Source organism: Anser anser (assembly GCF_964211835.1).
Source record: "Anser anser genome assembly, chromosome: 1".
Taxonomy (NCBI): Eukaryota; Metazoa; Chordata; class Aves; order Anseriformes; family Anatidae; genus Anser; species Anser anser.
The window spans coordinates 90,699,356-90,710,840 of NC_139720.1; the positions used below are offsets into that span (position 1 = coordinate 90,699,356).

An 11,485-nucleotide genomic window follows, 5' to 3' on the forward strand; every position below is an offset into this window, starting at 1 on the left:
GAAAGAGCTAGGAAAAGATGACAGAAGATGCAGTAAGCAAAGAGTGAAGCCTTACACATTCAGAGTGCAATTTCTTTAAATCTGACCTTAAATTAGTCTATTTACTCTAACAGTAGATACAAGTTGAACTCTTTTTTTTTTTAAGTTGCTCTTCTAAGAATTGTAATCTCTCTTCCCTTCCCCAAAATAATCTTAATAGAACAGAGATGCTTCAGGTTTTCCACATAAACAGACGTGAAAAAAAATGTTTTCCCACATTATATGTACAAGTGTGTATAATTAAGTTGGTCTAGCTTTTGTTATATAGGTCATGTTATGTAGGGCAAGTAACTTATGAGCCAGATCACTGTGACACCAGCGAGACCATCTGACAGGTTTATCCAACAGATTGCTTAGGTTAAACCTCTGTACTCCATTTCCCATTAACGTACCTGTTTGGGCATCAGCATAGAAAGGCTCCCTGTTTCCCACCAGCCCCATCTCCTCACCTGCCTCAGTGCCCTATATTGTCTTTGCTATGTGGGTAGAAGAAAACAGCGTCTTACAAATACAATAATGGTGATTTTCAATTAATGAGCCCTATTCTATCTTGGGCTCAAATATCAGCCAAGGAAACTGCAAGCGCTGACCTAGCGACCTTTTGGAGCCTTTCCATCAATACCAGCTAGGACAGGGATCACAAATTCTTTCTCCTGAAACAAAACACTCGAAATACTACTACTAACCCCTCTGTATCACTCTATAACAGAAGAATTATACAGGTATGTGGTGTTTGCATTTTACCATATTGCCACTTCAGTAGGACAGTATCATCAGTGACCATTTCCATTGCATCACAGTCAGAGAAACCTAAGCTGCTGGACACTTACCAATTATATTTTACAATCAAAGAAGATGAAGACACTTAGTTCAGATGATGTTTATTTTTACAGACTCACAGCTGGGGTTCATCTCTGCAGTGCCTCACTAGGCAGATTAGCAAGGCATCAGTGAATGCTTCTCTACAGATGCTCTTTATTTGCTGAGCAGGAATTGCAGCAGGGTTGGGCTATCAGCTTTACTCCTCACACACCCATCTTTGCCAGTGAACATGGAGGCTCACTGAGGTTATAAGAAGAGTCATCTCCCCCCAATGAGGAGGCTTGCCATTCATCAGTCCCATATCTGATATTTCCAAAGAGGAATATTTTATTCTCCATCTCTCCTCTCTGGAAATGGTGTCAATCATCCACCCTTTCCCCCAACAGGCAAGAGAGCTCTGCAAGTTTCCGTCAGCACTGCAAGTCTGAAAACTATGTTATCCACGGTTCATTGCTTTGCTTTGACACATTTAGGATTTTCCCTCAGAGAGGTAAGTTTTCTTTGGGAGCAGGGAGAGAACCTCAGCCACCACAATATCCCAAACACACACACACACACCCCTCCTTTCACTACTCCTTGGAAAGGCACAAGGAAACAGTGCTGCTAGCATCACACACATTTATAAGCATGATGAAAGTCTTAATAGAAAGCTACAGAGAGTAGCAAGGTGTCTCCCCCTGACACATTACTGATGAAGTTGCATATAATTACCACCTTCTGCTATGCTGACTCAGCTATTCGAGTACATCTTCAGACTCAGATATATCTCTGCACTCCTACAATGGAACCTCCATAAGTGGTTTTGTTTAAATATGTTTGCTACCAACAGAAGACAGTTTTCCTGTTACCATTTGTATGCCACGCTTGTCCTGATTTCTGCCTCACACTACTAAACTCACCTTCCCAGGCTCCTAACACGATATTACTTATATCAGTAAAAACTGAACCTAGAATCTGGCTGAGATAAGGTCTCAAAGCTCTCATGAGCAACTTGTAACCCTGAAGCAGATTTCAGCCAGGAATACAAAGAGCTATGTTCCATCTATTACAAAAATATGTTTATCTCAGTCACTATTGTCACAGCTTTAAGCAGAAAAGCATTAGATGAAGACCATGGTCATTTCTAACTGTGCTGTTAGCATACAAGGTTCAACTCTAATTCCTCTCACCTTCCTCTTGCACCAAGAAGTGCTTCCAAGCCCTTTCTCTGTTTAAAAGGCAGATCGTTTTGATCTTGAGTAATACCACTAATAATTTAAAGTTACAAAAGAAGTAGAGAAACTAAGGGATGAGAGCAGGGAGAGAGAGAGCAGCAAGACTCTACAAATGGGCTTCTCATAGATCATACATAAAAAGGCATTAAGGTTTCAGAAAGGTCAGCAGCTGTATAAATGCCCTAACATAAATAGAAGCTATATTTATTTCCAAACAAAGCACATAATCAAAAATGCCTCATACCCAGCAACATCATTACAATAGCAGAAAACTCAGCAGCCACTAACCAATAAGCCCAGGATTTTATTGCATTCAAGAGCACCAAAGCTGCCTTTACTGTCATTACACACAGGTAGTTATCTCTGAGCTCTGAAATTCAGACCACCTTAAACACAGTATTTTGTGTTTAGAACACATCAGAGCTGAGTGAGACTTCATCACCAAGTTTCCTTTCTGTAATTTTTAATAATTTCAGGATACCTTAGCTCATCATCACTAGCCACCATTCAGACCTCTTTTTTTTTTTTCCTACAGATAGAGGGAGAACAAAGCCACCACAGCTGCTCATCATCAGGCCTCTTCTTCCTGGGAAGAACTTTCACCAAGACAATGAAGACCACTTCTGCAAGGAGCAAGTTCATAGCTCCATCCAATGCGGTCACCAGCTCGCTAAGCCATGCTTAAAAACCTAAACTTAAAAGTTTTACTTCACCTCCTCACTGCAAACAATCTCTAAACAGCCTTTCTATCTCTGAAATGCCCAAGTAGGCTCTTGCTAATAATGAGCTATCTCCCTGACCATTACTACAGCCACCAGGTCCCTCCTGGCAACTAGACCCACCAGACACCTGAAAGACCAACGAGCAGAGAGAATTGCAAAGGGGGCAGCTCAACAGGCCTGTGTTGGTAGCTACATTGGCCCTGCAGAAACGTTCTTACCACACAAAGCTTTTTCCCCAACTCCAGATTCAGTTCCTTGAAACCACATGGGATGAGATTTAATACCATTTGAACTGAGACATGTACCATGGGACAGGGTTGTTGGGAAGTTCAGGCAACAGCTGTGCTTTACTCTGTTATTCTCACCTATGCCATCAGACGTTGCTGTAAAACACTACAGAAATAACCCTGGCACCCCTCCTCAGGAGGGGGCCAAGGCGCCTCACTCACCAGCCTTCTCTGCACCAGGCCAGGGGCCACACTGAGGACACTTGGGGGTCCCTCTGCCAGGGGAAGAGCTCACTCCGTTCAAACAGAACTTCTTCCAAAAAATTCAAAATAAGCCTCAAGAAAACTGCTTTCTACTCCAGGAGAGTGAAAGAGCTTGACCTTAACTGCTGCTTAATTTTTGTATTGTGCTCCCATCATTCATTGCTATTGACAAGTCAGCTGCGATTAATCATACATGATTGCATAAACCAAGACACTCCACAAAATAATAATTAGTAGATTAGCATACAGATATAGCTTTGTACTCTCAGAAACACTTTACAAGTGTTAACTAATTAGTGTTTCTTAAACTTCTTTCACCTGTCTCTCACCTGGCTCCTTTCCACTTTCCTTCCTCTTTTCCTGAGCTTTTGCTTGCTTTCAGGGAAACTTCTTTGCCTCTCCCAGCTGTAAAATCTGTATTCTGCCCTTTCACACCACACCTTCCCCCCCGCTTGCTCCCTCACCTTCTCTTTTCTTCTTTTCACCCTCAGGCATCCTTGTTCCAATTAAAAAAAAAAGCAGCTGGAAGAGTCCTAAATACCTCAGTGAACAGCGAGACGTAGCAAAAGAGATATTTGCACCCTTATGACAAGGTGAGCAACGGAGAGGGAAGGAAATACAAATGACAGAAAATAGGATAAGGCATGTTAGCCTGAAAGTGAGGACAGCAGAGAGCTATGGGAATGAAAGAATTAGGAGAAGAAAAGAGCTGTGCCCATAATGTTTGCCTTTTCTTATCACAGAGGTGTCAGGTGTGGTGAGCTCTCTTGTTGCACAGTGCCCATGGAGTCTACAGAGCCTGTAGCAAAGACCAAAAACTGACAAACATTTAAAATGCAACCAAATTTAATAGCTCAGGCTTCATTCCCTATCAGTTTCCAGACATTTACAGAACTGAGTTGAGAGGTGTGGTTAAAATTCACTTTTTGTTCAAGAAAGAAAGAAAAATTCTAAAACAAGTACCAAATAATTGCAAAAAAAATAAAATGCTACATTTATTTCACATGCGGTATGAGTTAAAAAAAAAATCAAGGAAAGATAAGAATCAATTAATCTGAAGGTAATACATACACAAAATCAGAGGTTTATAAATTGCTTATGAATAATTTTTAAAACAACCATTTGAAAATTTCTAAGAATCAGAAAAGTGAAGTTCTCAAAAAGCCTTTCGAGTAAGATGACGAGGAACCAGCTGCACCAGCTCAAGTTCGGTAACCCGACAGAAGTGACCGTACAACAGACTAGAGGAATCCACAGAGAAATAAAGCTCTGCTGGCAATACCAGACCCCTAGTGTCTCTGAGGAGGTCCAGAAGGAAGTGGGTCACTCCTAGCTTCCCCCTTAATTATGCTGCAACAGCTCCACGCATCCAGGTGTGCTGTGGTCACATACACCGGCCAGCATGGATTGCATTTCTTCCCTTGATACATAACTTGGCTTTTTCAAGAAAAGATTCAGGGCTCCTGTGAGGTGTTGAAGGCAGAGCAGAAACCTAAGTGGGAATTTCCTTGTGGTCTTACTACATGCTCTTGCTACTCGGGGCCTGATTGTCGAGTTTGAGGTAAGGCATCTTCCCCAGCAATGAGACTGACAAGGCCCATTCTGTTTTTAACTTTCCTCCATGACATGCAGAAGGATTTGGTTTCCTGTGACCATCTGGGAATCTGGCATCAGAAACCTCGTATTTTCCCAGGGACCTACGACATCAGTTGATGGCATCCCCCTCCTCTGCTCTCATCCTGTGGCAAACAGCAGCTGTAGCTATTGGCCCTTCCTATGAGGCTCTGTATGTGTTATGTCTGGGAGAACACCTCGGAGCTTGTGGAGAAGATGTTCTGCAGATGCAGGCAGAATAGGAAAAACAAACGCTGGCTGTCCAGAGGAAATCAGCAGCTTTCTGGTATCAGAGAAGCCCTTCTGAGGCACTCCTGCTCTTCTGCACAGGTCTTCAGCTGGAGTACATCTCTGTAGGTGCCCAAGGTACAGGTGAGGGCCACACCACAGGGCAGCATCTGCCTTGTCCACACAGGGTGAGGCTGATTGAAAACCAGCGCATAGGATGGTCATGCTAGGAATGACTTCTGTTGGGAAACAAAAAAAGTATTGTGGCGAAGCTGGCTCAATAAATTATGTGCAGTGGAGTTAATGCAGGTGTGCTTTCTTGGCCTGGGCTGTACGTGGAACAGGCAGGGGACTCAAGTAGCAACTCTGAGGCAGGGAAATTTGAGATTAGTGGTTCTGCCTTCAGCAGAAAACTGATTATTTGGAATTAATGTTAATAAATCTAGCTTTCTTTTCCTATACTTACTCCCCCTCTGCCACCCCTTCCACAAAGACTCCCTGCGTGCCGCTGGCCGATTATGGTAGCCAACACAAAACGAAACCTCTCTCCTTTTCTGTGTGTCACGTACATCCAACGATACAAAACCCCTGTGTCTTTTGCCACGGCTGACATGCCAGTCAGCGCTAGCAATCTTCACTTGGCAAGAATTTCCATGTGAAAGGAATATTCTGAAGAAAGCCTGTGAGCTGGAGCCAAGGTAAAAGCTCCTCACTCCTCTCGCAAATGCTGCTTTTCCAGTGTGAAAGCGCGAGGCTCTGCCCCACAGCCGCCGTTCCCATGGATTTGCCTCAGGTTGAAGCTTGTCATCTTCACAGCAGGAGCAGGACCGGGGTTTTGCAGTGGGATGCGGAGCGCCAACAGCACAAACATTGTTTCTTTGAGACAAAAAAAAAAAAAAAAAAAAAAAAAAGGCTGAAACTTCAGGCAATAATTTCTCTCCAGTGCCAACAGCCCTCAAACGTGTCACTGTGGTGTACAAGGGCCCTTCAGGGGGGCAGAAATGCCAGGTAGCCAAGGGTGGCTCAGCCTAACAGGGAAAGGTGTAATCGCAGGCAGCGGCTGGGAGCTAAATCCAGGTGATTTAAAATAAGAAGCAAGGTACACGCTTTTAACAGTTACCCACTGCAATGAACCACTGAAGGATAAAGCTGGGCTCCTTGCTTGCTTTGTTTTGCTTAAACTCCTCAGACCAAGGGTAGATGCCCCTCTCTGTGCCAGCCATTGAGCCTGAAGGGAAAGCAGGCCTGAGGGGACTGGCTGAGTTGCCAACATCCTTGCACCACAGAAGAACGTGTAGAGCCAAGGTTTCAGCAAGAATATTAGAAATGACTGGTATTGGTGCCGCTACTCTTGTGCCATCAGCAGGATTTGGGACCTTGCCACCTCGTCCTGACCCGTGCCACAGACAGCAGGGTGGCTGGGGTGCGCTGGGCCGAGGGCTCTGTGGCAGGGACAGGTGGAAGAGATGCTTCACAGAAGATCCTGTCTGAAGAAAATTATTGCAATTTTTCTCACAGCCCACACCTGCTTTGTGCCACGTCTGGGTCAGGCATCACAGCCAGCGGCAGCTTTAGGAGCACTTGTCCTTACACGGGGATTTAAAACACCCATTACCATTCCCTGTCCTTATTTAGGGAACACAATTCGGTTTCATCCGTAACCACCGGCGGCAGAGGCTGTAATTGCATTGAGGCTGAGGTTTATCGGTCCGTGTGTTAATTGCAATTAACCCCCCACACACACCGAGGAGCTGGGGCCTGCTCCCCGGCCCGGCCGCGGGCCAACACCGCCGCTCGGCGCCCGCCGCCGGCACTGCTCCGCCTCGCCTCGCCGCCGGCGGGGGGGGGGCGGGAGATTTTGGGAGAAAAGCTGGGGGGTGAGGGCTTTCTGAGGGCCACTGCCTGGCCTGTTGTGGAAGAGGGCTTCTGCTGGGCCGAGGGACCCCGCTGGGGTAGGGGGAACCGCTCACTGAACGTGAGAGAGATGGTAGATGGTGTGTAAGAAGTGGAAGGGGGACTGCCATGCTGTGTATGCTGAGGGATTCCTGCTCGGTGGACTTGTTCCAACTTCCAAACTAGGCTCACATAGGGTCGTGGCTTCTGTCCTCAGGGACTCTGCCAGACAGAAGGCAGCCACGGCGTGATACACACACCCCACATGGGTGCAAGGCACCCCCACATGAGGGCGAGCATCACCGCTGCCACCCCAAGTCCATGCCATGAACCTCTTCCTGTCAGCGACCAGCCCAACACAGTGCCACCTTCCCTGCCTTCTCCTGCCCCACTTAGCGGGTGACCCCAGATGCTCATCACCCTTTTGGTTCCCCCACACCCTTAAAGCCCAGCAGCCAGCCAGGGGAAGCCCATGGGGGCTCCTCATCTCCTGCTGCAGCGTCCTGAACTGCCTTCTGCCCTGCCCCTCACTGCTGAGCTCAGCTGCTTTCAGATTTGGGGGGAAGAAAAAAAAAATAACTCTGGGAATAATAAAGAATTCAGAAAGCCTTCGAATTCAAAAATAAATAAGTAAAGGGAAGGAGAGGGAGAACCGCATTCTCCTTTTGATTAATTCCCTTTCTTCCCACCCCAAAGGCTGTGCGGTAAATAACGTGAAGTATGGCCCCGACAGACACAAACCTTGACTGTCTGTTTACAGACGGCATGAGTGCCAATATTCCAGTGGGACGGTGCAAAACGAATCTGTCAGTGAATCAGAGCACATGTTACGGGGTGTGAAGGTACATGCTTCACATTAAAAACAAATCCTTCAGAATGTGCAGACTACCCTAAATCTACATCTGCCACACTAGTTATTTCTACTACGTTCTTAAAATTCATCCTGAATTTTATTTTCCACATCTTGGAAGTGTTAGATCTGCAAAACCGTATTACAACTGCAGCTGTTGTGAAGTTCGGGTCCAAGTAAGTATGTAGCTGAAGGCGGGCCAGGATTCTGCTATTTACCTCTGAATATTTTTCCAACCATCTTTTGGAAGCTGCCCTCTTTGAGAAAACCATCGCTTCTGCCCACCGTACCACAACCACTGACACCTGCCTCGGGCTGACTGGAAAGTGCCACTTCTCCGTGCCTGACTCTTCCCAGCTCCACCATCTTTTCCTACTCTCCCCTCCTTCCAGCCCCTCAATACCAACCTGCTGCGCTACTGCTGCTGCTGCTTCTGCTTCCCTTACTTTGGCCACAGGAGCCACGTTTAATGCCACTGAAGCCACAGCCATGAGAATGAGCTTCAAGGAGCAGAAAGCAGCCTAACACCGCCAGGCAAATGGGTAAATTATTTTTTGATATTTTGTCACCCATCACCAACTACTGACAAAGGAAGCAGGCTGGAGGAGTGTTTACACTGCACAGCAATTTACAGTGTAAATTTTGAGTCAGGTCTTTGATGACTCCAGAATTCATTCGTATGCGTTACAAAGCAAATGCAACGTAAAAGAAACATGTCCAATTATATGAGATGTTTTAGTATCAGCTAATAACCCTAAGTACTAATTTTTCCTCATAACGAGTTACAGCTACATTATATACAGCCACTCACACTGGATTGCATTTTGATTTTCAAACCTCATTTTTCAGGCGTGAGGTTTTTATGAAAGCTTTCCTCACAACAACCAACACACCTTCTATCATCATAATAGGATTGCTGCAATTTTGTATCTACAATCCAACAACAAATGCAAACCTTTTTTTCTCTAATTTGCACAAATACAAAAGCAGGTTGGACCACAGCAAAAGTGCTGTGCTATTAAGAGCTACAGAAGAAGCCAGTTTTGCCCCCATCTGATCCTGCTTTTGTTTGCAGGTGGAGAAGAAGGAACATTTCTTCTCTGCTCCTACACATCAGTGGAGAGAGGAGCTATCGCCTTCCTCTGGCTGGACTCTGCTGACTGAACTAGAATAAAACATCATAGACCAGAGCTCCTGCTGTAGTTCAGCAATCCTAAATCACAGCCCTTCCTACAGTACTTGGTCTGAAAAATCTGTTTCCTCATAAAACCGCTTGGCACTTCCCCAGCCAGGACCAAGAGAGGCAGCCAAAAAGCCCAGAACTCGCCAGCCAGTTTTGAGCTGCATCTCTGCAGAGTGCTCCATGTCCTGGCCTGAAACAATACCTAAAAGAGGACAAGAAATAAAAAAATGACATTTCCCCCAACATACACGTGTTATTGAAAGTGTTCACCTACAGCTTGCACATCAAAGCCAGCTGATACTTTTGGGACAGCCGTAGCAGCTATGGAAAGCCCCCTGGATTACAGCACCGTCCACACACACAGCCACAGACACTCTGCTGCCCTTGAGGAGTTAGGACATGGCCATACAGGAAAGATGCACTGTGCACCCCTAAACTTCTCTCTACTCGGTATTCAAAGCGGCATTTTGGGGGTTGACAGACTCCTCCGCAAAGCAGCTTCGTTTCAGTGAAAGACCTCACAGGATCCTGGCGAGCATTACAAGAGCGTACCCAGCTGCCCAGCATGCATCCAGAAAACATTCGTAGCTCCCGTCCTGCTGGAGGAAAGGAGCAGAGAGCTCTGTTGCCACCAAGCCCACCCATCACGACACGCAGAGACAGCAGTGCTGTCAGAGATGCATCAGCAGCCCTGAGGAAAAGGTTGGGCAAGGAGCTGTGTGACTGACTGTTCAGGGGTAGCAGGGAAATTGGAAGAAGAAAGTGACTCGATCAATGCCTCTTCTCTTAGCTGAGAAGAAAAAGGGCCACTTCTTGTTACACATCAACTATCAAAACAAATGCTTTCAGGCACATTTGACTTAGCAAACAAGACAGCAGTCACCAGTGCTACTGTGAAAGCCATCCTATTTCCTCTTCTACTCACCTATCCACCTCAAGTTTTGTGATATGCCTCCAGATTTACAAACAACAACAACAACAACTAATGAGCTTGCAATATTCAGTTCTGCACTGTTTGTTGAGGACATTGCCTGGTGTGCATTCAGCAGCTGAAATACTCCACAGAGCACAGAAGCTAGAGAATAGGAAAGTGGACAATACACAAGTCAGTAAGAAAAGCAAAGACAAATATAGCAGCAGGCTGCACATACAGAAAAAAAATAAGAAAACAAGAATTTGAATTAAAATATATTAAATACCATACATTAGGGAACACACAGTTCATCTGATAACTTCTACCTGCAGAGATCAAACTACACCCTGAAAAAAACAGTTACAAATAGAAGTCCAACCTAGCAGCCCTTCAGATTTTGGGATCTGAAGCTGTACCTTTCTGGCCTGATTCTACTTTTGTTCAAAAACTGAAACACTGCAAAAAGCATCTCTCTACAGACAGTAGTACACACAGTGCTCACCTTTGTTCCTGGCAAGTCCACCTAACCTAGTTAGGATTTGCCAGATTAAAAATAGACATCGAAGATTGAAGCACAGCAGGTGACTTGAGCAACCATTGCCTCTCGCACAAAAGAGTACTCCTTATAGGTGAGGGGATTTTTTTTATGTATTTTTTTTTCCCCAGACACATCCATGACAGACATTCAAGCCGTTTTCTTGCTGGACTGAACTATGGCCCATGGTGCAACAGAGACCCTTCCATGCTACCGATGATGACACAAGCACTCAGTGCTCATCAGCAGGAGGGGGAGAGTCATGTTCCCTTTGTAGGGAATGAAAATTAAGCTCACAGAAGCAGATTTTTTATTTATTTATTTATTTATTTAATTTTCAGACAAGCTACCTTATTGGGCACGGGAAAAGGGGAACAACCTTTCAGACCTACTGTTTCCCTCTGACATACTGGAAGTCTTAGGGTTTTGCCAACGAGGGAATGTATTACTATCTTGTGGTGACACTGGGAGCAGAAGCGATCTGTAAGTGAAGCAGAGAGCTCAGGATTTCAGGATGAAAGGGTTAATCCATCCTTCTTTTGTAGCTAAAGCTTTCTCTTGAGTTGAGGGAAAAGAGATATATAGTATGGGAATAAAAATTGGAGATGTATCCACCATGCAAGTTAAAGGGAGGAGAACTAGAAAACTATGGAAATAAAACTAAATTTCTAATCCATGTATTTTTAAGCTTTTTCCCTAACTTTCAATGGTTTAGTTACTGTAAGCAGACAGGAAAACACAAGCAGTATAATCCTCTGCGGCCTTCCATAGGGTGCATGAGGGTGCAAGGGATATGACAAGTGCTTTCAGAAATAGTGCTGATTTAGGGTTCTCTGTGCATTAGAAACACGTTGCTGTCCCAAAACACTACCTATAGGTAACTGCACCATCTCCGCATGACTGCAACATGGCACTTACTAATTAAACAACCTCCAGGTGTGCAGCTTGCTCCTGCTGTTCGGGAGGCAGGAAATCACAACT

The 11,485-nt window shown here is 45.2% G+C and overlaps 1 long non-coding RNA gene across 1 annotated transcript in view; it reads right to left on the reverse strand.

Annotated features, from left to right (window-relative positions):
* LOC310900077 overlaps window positions 1–8,621 on the reverse strand; it is a 110,881-nt gene extending 102,260 nt beyond the window's left edge. Inside the window, exons 1-2 of the long non-coding RNA XR_014584812.1 lie at window positions 6,656–8,621; window positions 3,247–6,006 (exon numbers count right to left, since the gene is read on the reverse strand). This is a non-coding gene — a long non-coding RNA (uncharacterized lncRNA). The remainder of the gene's footprint in view (window positions 1–3,246; window positions 6,007–6,655) is intronic.
* Between the last annotated feature and the right edge of the window lie 2,864 nt (window positions 8,622–11,485).